Source organism: Lipotes vexillifer, unplaced genomic scaffold (assembly GCF_000442215.2).
Source record: "Lipotes vexillifer unplaced genomic scaffold, Lipotes_vexillifer_v1.1 scaffold860, whole genome shotgun sequence".
Classification (NCBI taxonomy): domain Eukaryota; kingdom Metazoa; phylum Chordata; class Mammalia; order Artiodactyla; family Lipotidae; genus Lipotes; species Lipotes vexillifer.
Window position 1 is genome coordinate 274,705 of NW_006789568.1, and position 8,138 is coordinate 282,842.

Sequence of the window (8,138 nt, forward strand, 5' to 3'; positions counted from 1 at the left end):
CTCACTGGCCTCTCAGAGGGGCTCGGAGCCCACTGTTCTGCCCTTCTTGTCCCACACAGGAGTGGACACACAGTGGCTGCTCAGGAAATATGATGCCAGTTGAACTGAATTGAAGCTGAAAGTGGTTCCATCCACAGATCACAGAGGGCACTTGCCCATCAGGACCACAAGGGCCAGGGAGAGCTGGTAAGAAGCCTCTTCTGGCGGGAATCCATATGGGCGCCGGCGTGGCAGGGAGCAGCGTGGGGTCACCATGGTGGAGCCGCAGCAGCTCTGGGTGCAGGACGCGGTGGACCCCTGGTGAAGAGTCTGGAGAGAGAGAACACCCGGAAGATTCAGGGCCTCAGGTTCCGGTGCAGCACCGGCTGTTGTGAGGACAGCCAGGCATCCGTGCAGCAAGCGCACCAGTGCGTTGAGCACTGCCATGCACCTCTGGCTCAAGCCCGGGCCCTGGGGACCAGCGAGTTGGAGACGTTCCAGGACCGCCTGGCCCAGTGCACTATGCATTGCAACAACAAAGCCAAAGATTCAATGGATGCGGGGAGTAAAGAGCTTCAGGTGAAGCGGCAGCTGAAGAGTTGCGTCATCCAAGTGTGTGGATGACCGCATGGACCCCACCTCAGCCATGACCAAGAAGATGAAGGAGTCTCTCATCCAGTGGGAAATAGACGTCTGCTACTGGCCATCGGGGCTGAGGGCAGGAATCTATTTAAAAAGAGGAATGGGGGGCTTCCCTGGTGGCGCAGTGGTTGAGAGTCTGCCTTCTAATGCAGGGGACACGGGTTCTAGCCCTGGTCTGGGAAGATCCCACATGCCGCGGAGCAACTAGGCCCGTGAGCCACAACTACTGAGCCTGCGCGTCTGGAGCCTGTGCTCCGCAACGGGAGAGGCCACAACAGTGAGAGGCCCGCGCACCGCGAGGAAGAGTGGCCCCCGCTCGCCGCAACTAGAGAAAGCCCTACGCACAGAAACGAAGACCCAACACAGCAAAAATAAATAAATAAACAAACAAACAAACAAACAAAGAGGAGTGGGGATTTGGGTCTTTAAGGAAAATTTATGAATGAGGAAATTAAGGATGCCAGCAAGTTTCAGTCACTTGCCTCTGGACACTGGTTCCTCTGTGTTTCAATCCTAGAAAGTGAAATGGAAAACACTGGTGCTAAAATCTGGGTCAGAGATAGTACAGGAGAGTTTTTGTGAGCCTGAATTTCATGTGGCCAGGGCTTCTCCTGGCAATAGGCAATCTCCCTTGTACAAACCAGAGCCCTCCAAAGTACCAGCTTCTCTTAGTACACAGATAACCAACAGGCTGGCAGGTTCATCTGACCCACCTATGATGTGGTGGGGTGTGAGAAGAGGTGTTTCTGTTTGTTGCCAACCTCCTGTCTGCCAGAAGGGTCACCACTACATCTTCCACAAACTGTGATAAATCAAAATCCAGGAGGTCCTTAATTTAGAAGGGGAAAGGGGGCTTCTGGGATTTTGTTTTGCTTGGTTTTGTTTTATATGCAAGGGCATGAAGTTACTTAAGACGTAGAGTTGGGAGAGGTAGGTTGGATACAAATTTTGAAAGAGTCCATTTCTGGCCATCAAGATGTGCATGTCGGGCTTCCCTGGTGGCGCAGCGGTTGAGAGTCCGCCTGCCGATGCAGGGGATGCAGGTTCGTGCCCTGGTCTGGGAAGATCCCACATGCTGCGGAGCAGCTGGGCCCGTGAGCCATGGCCGCTGAGCCTGTGCGTCCGGAGCCTGTGCTCCACAACGGGAGAGGCCGCAACAGTGAGAGGCCCACATACCAAAAAGAAAAAAAAAAAAAAAAAAAGATGTGCATGTGCATTTCTTAAAATTCTCACACATGACATCTTCCAGCCTGGAGACCCTGTGAAAACTTAAGAAGCGATATCACACCGGTAGGGGAAGCAAGCCTTCCCTCTCACTGGCAGCCACGGAGGGCCCTGAGGCTGTCTGCAGCAGACTGACAAGACAATCTCGCAGTGACACTCACCCTTGAAGGCAAAGAGGATTTTGACTGTGCTGTATGCTGGTGTTCAGGAATGAAGAGTGAAAGAGGAACTGTTGGCTGCTTAATCAAGAGAGTTAGGAAGTCCTGGCTTTGGAAAAGCCTGGTTTTCAGAGAACAGAATAGAGTGAAAGTCTAAACCCAGCGTTACTTACTTTGCCCCCGAAATAACAGAGCTCTACTGAGACAGTCCCTTGGCAACACGAAGGTCAAGGGAGGAAAAAAAGTCAGCAGCTCAGGGGCGAGCTGTGACTCCTTTAGTGCAAAAGAAGGACTGCCCTCTGTTACCAAATACCACTTTTGCCCGGGCTTCTGTGACATGCGTTCTTCTTGCTCCAGGTCTAGCACCTTATAGTTTTGATAAGGACCTTGTTACTTGAAACGATAACATAGCCTGTCTGTTTGCCGTTTCAAGACTGTGATATATTTTCCTAGTGGTTTGGTTTTAAAAATAAACAGGATTCAATTTTTCTTCCCCCCTCCAAAAAAAAAAAAAAAAAAAAAAAAAGAAAGTCTCTTCCATTCCCTCTGCCTGAAAAGGAAGCCAGGTTTTTTTGTCCAGAGGTCAGGTAAAGAAAGCCCTGCAGGATTTTGTGAGTGGGGAGTACAGAGGAGTGTGGCCGGGCTTAGCGAGGTTAGAGCACCAGCTCCCCAAGCCTAGGAAGGTACAGGCTGTTATGGTTCCTGAGAAGAGCCAGGAGGAGACTCCGCCTCCCCATGGAGTGGCAGGATGGCCGAAGGGAGCCTCGGGCTTGAAGGGGAAAGACCACTTAACACCAAGTTCTCCGGGGCTGTGGGGATGAGCTTCATGCCCAAGTGTTTGAAGGGACTGTTAAGTGGACACCACAGCTGTGACCAGTGTGACCTGAGACTCAGCGGCTCCTGTAAATAGTGCAGCCACTGAGGGACCCCATCCCTAGGACTTGTACAGGTCCTGGGAGAGGGAGCGAGCCCCAGATGATGGAGCTGGAATATCCTACGGTAAAGCTTGATGAGTTCAGAGCAGGTGACATTCAATCTGAAGAAACAAAAGAAGCACAACACCCCTTTTGCTCCAGATCACAGAGTAAATCCACATGCAATGGACTGAATGGTGCCCCCCCCCAAATTTATATGTTGAAACTCTAACCCACAATGTGACTGCTTTGGAAATAGGGCCTTTAGGAGGTGTTTAAGGTAAAATGCGGTCATAAAAGTGAGACCCTGATCCGACAGGATTAGTGTCTTTATAAGAAGAGACACCAGAGCTCACGTGCACGTCCTCCTCCCTCCTTCCATCCCCACCACGTGAGGACACAGTAAGAAGGTGGCTGAGAGCTCTCATGAGAAACCACACACTGCTGGACCTTGGATGTAGACTTCAAGAACTGTGAGAAATAAATTTCTGTTGTTTAAGCCCCTCAGTCTGTGTTGTTTTGTTATGGCAGCCCTGCAGGTTATACACCATTCCCTCTCTAGGGATGGGTTTTGCAGCGTGCAAGAGTTTCCAGCTCCATTACATCCATTTTCATCCCTATTTTATCCATGTGGCTTAAATGTACCATGCTCTGAAGTCAAATTTTCTTAATACTCCAAGAACCATCAGTTTGCTCCCATCAGTGCAGATGTCCATTTTCTGCCAGGTTCCCCTCCGTAAGTACTCCTGGGTCTCCTGCCCCAGGGCATGCTGACAAGTCCCCCAAACGCCTGCTGGGTTTGCATTTACACGTGCTCCACTCTGCTGCACATGCTGGATTCCCATCAGTGAGAGCTGAACCCTGGCTCCCACTTTAAGTCTGTGCTGAAGACTGGAAAACGGGAAGAAAAGCTCAGCCAAGAGGCTTGTCTCTGCCATCAGAGGCGGCCCTCCCCAGAATCCAGGGGCAACAACACCTGGCACATCTTGGGGGGAGGTCTGCCCACCTGTCTGGTGCCAGTACTTTGGAAACTTCCTTGACCATCCCAGACCCTTGGCCATGAGGCCTCTCTGCCCTTCAGGGAAACCCCACCATCCCCTCCAAGAGCTGTGGTTTGGCCCTGGACCTCACCCAACGATTCCTGGGTCATTGGACGCCTCGTTCAGGCACTATCCATGAGGATCAGCTACTTGGATCCTCTGCATTGAGCCAGGTCAGGTCTGATAACTGCACACCTTTCCAAACCTCTCTGCAGCCTCCACTGGTCCTCACTCCTCCCCGAACCAGAAGCCACGCACACGTGTCTGTGCACTGTCGCCCACGATGTTCAGCCCTGAGGCCCCCTCAGAGAGGGGTCTCTGGCAGCGGAACACACTTCACAGAGATGTTTGTTTTACACAGACGCACACTGAGGTGCCTTTTGCGTGACTGTAGGTGCCCCTCGGAGCTTGAGGTCTCAACAGCCTCCCTCACAGGGTTACACTTGCTTAAGCGAGGCCCCCAGAACAAAGTCTGGCTGAGGCTTCCAGGTGAACTCAGGGCCCCTGCCCCCGCAGCAGAAGTAATGTCAGGCTTTGAAGTGACGGGAGACTTCAAAGCACCAACGGCCACATTTAGCTCCCGATCTAGCATCCTGTGGGCCCTCCTGCAGCGTCTTTGTGCAGAGGACACATCTCACAGGCTTGTGGCAGAGGGTGGGGCCTGAACTGGGGCAGAGGGGCGTCTGTTTGTCCTTCCACCCCAAGCTCCCGCGTCCACCTTGACCCGCCTGCCATACGCTCTCCCTCAAATGCCCACTCTCGGCTCTGAGTCCTGGGCTCACTTGAGAAGCTGGCTCTGGGTGGAAAAAAGCCAGAGGCAGCTGCAGTAGTAGTTTCAGGGGTTGTTCCCCCCCAAATATCTCTGTGGCACTTTTCTGTGGGTCTTCAAGTCCTCTCCCCCCTCTGCAGTGGGGTCTCACGGTGGCCCTGGAAGGTCACTGTGCACAGCACAGCCTACCCTCTAGGGTCGATGGAGGGTGGTCTTGTGTGGGTATCATCACCATCCCCACGTAGTTCCTACGTAGGGGCGTCCCTGCCCCTTTCTCGAGACTGTTCTGCACACTAGACGCTCCTCACACCCACACGGTTGCTCTTCTCAATTTCTCTCCTCACTGATCTCTCAACAGAATCCTTTTTAACCTCTGTTAGTCTCTACAGGTGCCCACCAGGTGTCAGCCATTTCAAGCATCTGTGCAATCACTGTTTATTTGTGGTAACAAGGCTGTTATCTCACTACAAATGTCATTAGTATCTTGTAGCAGCTACGTAGCATCCATACAGTGACTCTTAGCTTCATAGGGTCCCCAGAGAGAGACTCAGTAGGAATATAGTGGCAAATGCAGTTGGTGGACCAGCATTCTCCATGCAAATGCTCCCTGTGGGCCAATATTCCAAGGGAGCGTCAGTCCTTGCCCCTGAGGGGATGTGGCCCAGATGTGGGTGGCTTCTGGGTCAGCAGAAGATGGCTGTTGAATCAGCCTTCTCAGGCTGCCATAACAACATACCACAGACCTGTTGGCTTTCACAACAGTTCTGGTGGCTGGAAGTCCAAGATCAAGGTGCCAGCAGGGTTGATGTCTGCTGAGGGCTCTCTGCGTTACAGAGGGCTGTCTGCTCACCGTGTCCTCATGGAGCTCCCATTCCGTGCATGGGGCAGGAAGAAGCAAGCACTCTGGCGCCTCATCCTATGAGGGCACGAATCCTGTCATGAGGGCTCCACCCTCAGGACCTCATCTTAAGGAGATACTTAGGAAGATACTTAGGAAGAAACCTAAGTATCTTCCAAAGGTCCCATCCATAAATACCATCACATTGGGGGTTAGGGCTTCAACACATGGATTTGCGGGGAGACACAGTTCAGTCCACAGCAGCCATCAAGGAGCAAGGATGCCCCCAGTCATCCCTTGGCACCCAGGCCACAACGGGGCTGTGCGCAGGACTGTGGGGGACTCAGGAGAACGGGGTGGCCCAGGCCAGTGCCTGGCTGTTCACATTCTCCAGGAGCTCTGGATAGGTTAGTAGGATTCACGTGGGATGAGCCATGAAGGGAAACTCAGATATAACCTGGGAGAAACAGACTCACTCTGTGGGTGGTCAGAGAAGGAAGGGGTCATCAGTGGAGGACTTCTGGAGAACTGGCTCTGTGTCTTCAGCCTGTTAGTGGTCAACAGGTCTCCTGAGCTGGGCCATACAATGTGTGCACAGGAGTCAGGGCCTTTGGAGGCAGCTCCAGTGTCATGGTGGTGGTGGGACAAGATGGCGGGAGCAGGGTGGAGTGGACTCAGAGCTGGAGGGACCACAGCCTGTGGGGTCTGTGTGGCCCAGTTGCTGTCCCAGAGAACCAAGTACCCAAGTGGATGTGAGAGCTACATTTAGACCCTGTAGGGTCTGACTCCTGGCCACCTGGGACAGGCCCCAGCTGTGCTCCCGGGGCAGGCCAGAGGGTGGATCTCTGTGCTCCCAGACTCCATGTCCAGGTGGGTTCTTTGACATGGTCGCTTCATAGTTCCTTTGACCAAGATTATTGGGTCGCCTGACAAGGGCCCTCAGCAACCAGCTCTTCTCTGAAGTCAATAAGGGTAGAGCCCAAGACAAGGTTACTCAGCATCATAGGAATCTATTTATTTGGAAAATCAAGATTATTCAAATTAGTTTTCCAGTTAATTGTCCTAGTTTCACACATGTACATATACCCTGTGTATCTCAGATTTTTCCAGATTAAGAGTAGAAATAAGGCCAGACAATGTCCCTAAGCCTCCACTGGTTTTAGTAGTGAAAATTTCAGCCTCTTGCACAACTAAGTTCAGCTATCCCTAACTCACTGACTGCCACTTGCTGCAGGGTGGGCCCTGGATGCATCAGCCCACCAACCTTAACCCTGACCCTCTGCCCCTTCTGTGCCTGCTGGGCCTGACTGCAGATCTTGGGCCAGACTTAGCCCAGAGTGTGGACCCTCCTATAGAGCAGCCTAGCCTGCAGCTCTGGACCTGTGCCCACCCCCACAGACCCTGCTGGGTCCTCTGTGACATGCAATCCAGGATGGGTCCTCATGGGGAGAGAGAAGAGGCCCATCTCCTCCCCCCAGCGTGTTGGGATCAGTCAGCGGTTCCCAAGGCTCACCTCCACAGTTGTCACATCAACCCCAGTGTGCCACATCCTTCCAAGGACCTACACCTAATAGTTACGCAGCTTGTGAGTCTATACTCCCCTCCGGCCCTCTGTCACCTGGCTCGGCAGAGTCATGCTGCCCACAAGACTGTATGTTTGCAAACATCACTGGGGATGATGGGTCATCAGGGCCCCACCATCCCTTTCCTCTTTAGAAGCCTGTCTGGCCCTAAGCACACTGGTAAAGACAACTGCAGCATGAACCGCGCCACTCAGCTCCAATGGGCAGGCTCCCAGCTCCCAGTGCAAAGAGAGAAGTTGGAGGTGGGCGGTTCCTAACTCCACCCACCCATGGGCTCTGACCCCATCCAGCCCAGTGTCCTGCTGGATACATGTCTGGCTTGCTGAGACTAGCACGAGTCTGCCTCGGCCCAGGATGGCCATGGGACTGTGCAGCCTGTAGGCTGGCGGAGGAGTGCCCAGGGCTTGGAGCAGCTGGGCGGGACTCATCTCTGGGTCTGTGGAGCTCCTGACTCTGGCTGCCGGTTCACGGAGGCCCAGTCTGAGGGGCGGGAGCCTCTGGTCCTGGCCGTGATCACTGCTCTGCCCCCATTTCTACCCTTTCTTCCTCACCGTTCCCTCCAGCTCCACAGAGTGCCGCCTGACCACTGACCGCAGGGGAGCGGGGAGAGGGTGGGGCCTCTGCCCTTCTATGGCTCTCAATCAAACTGAGGATTCTCAGACAGGAAGCCGCTCTGCCCTCCATCCTTCCTGCTGGTGTCACACCCCAACCCCCAAACCCTCACAGAGCCCCAGCGCTTCAAGCCTGAGACTGTTACCCAACCTCACCTCCTCCTTCCTCAGGGCTTTATCTAAGTCGCCCTCGTTCCCCACACACAGCCACCCCTCCCTCCCGCCCCCCGCCCAGCGGTGGACGTCTCTTCTCCTGCAGGTATGAGGCGGTTGCTCCTCCTCCTATAGCCCCCCCCCCCCCCCCCCCCCCCCCCTACAGGTTAGGGCACGATAATGGTTTAGGGTTAGCGGACGTGTTAGGCCACGTGTTACTGTGAGCG

General features: G+C 53.8%; 1 pseudogene; it reads left to right on the forward strand.

Moving 5' to 3' along the window:
• Positions 1 to 253: 253 nt before the first annotated feature.
• The window catches only part of LOC103088751 (protein FAM136A-like), a 9,100-nt pseudogene continuing 1,215 nt past the window's right edge, over positions 254 to 8,138 (forward strand).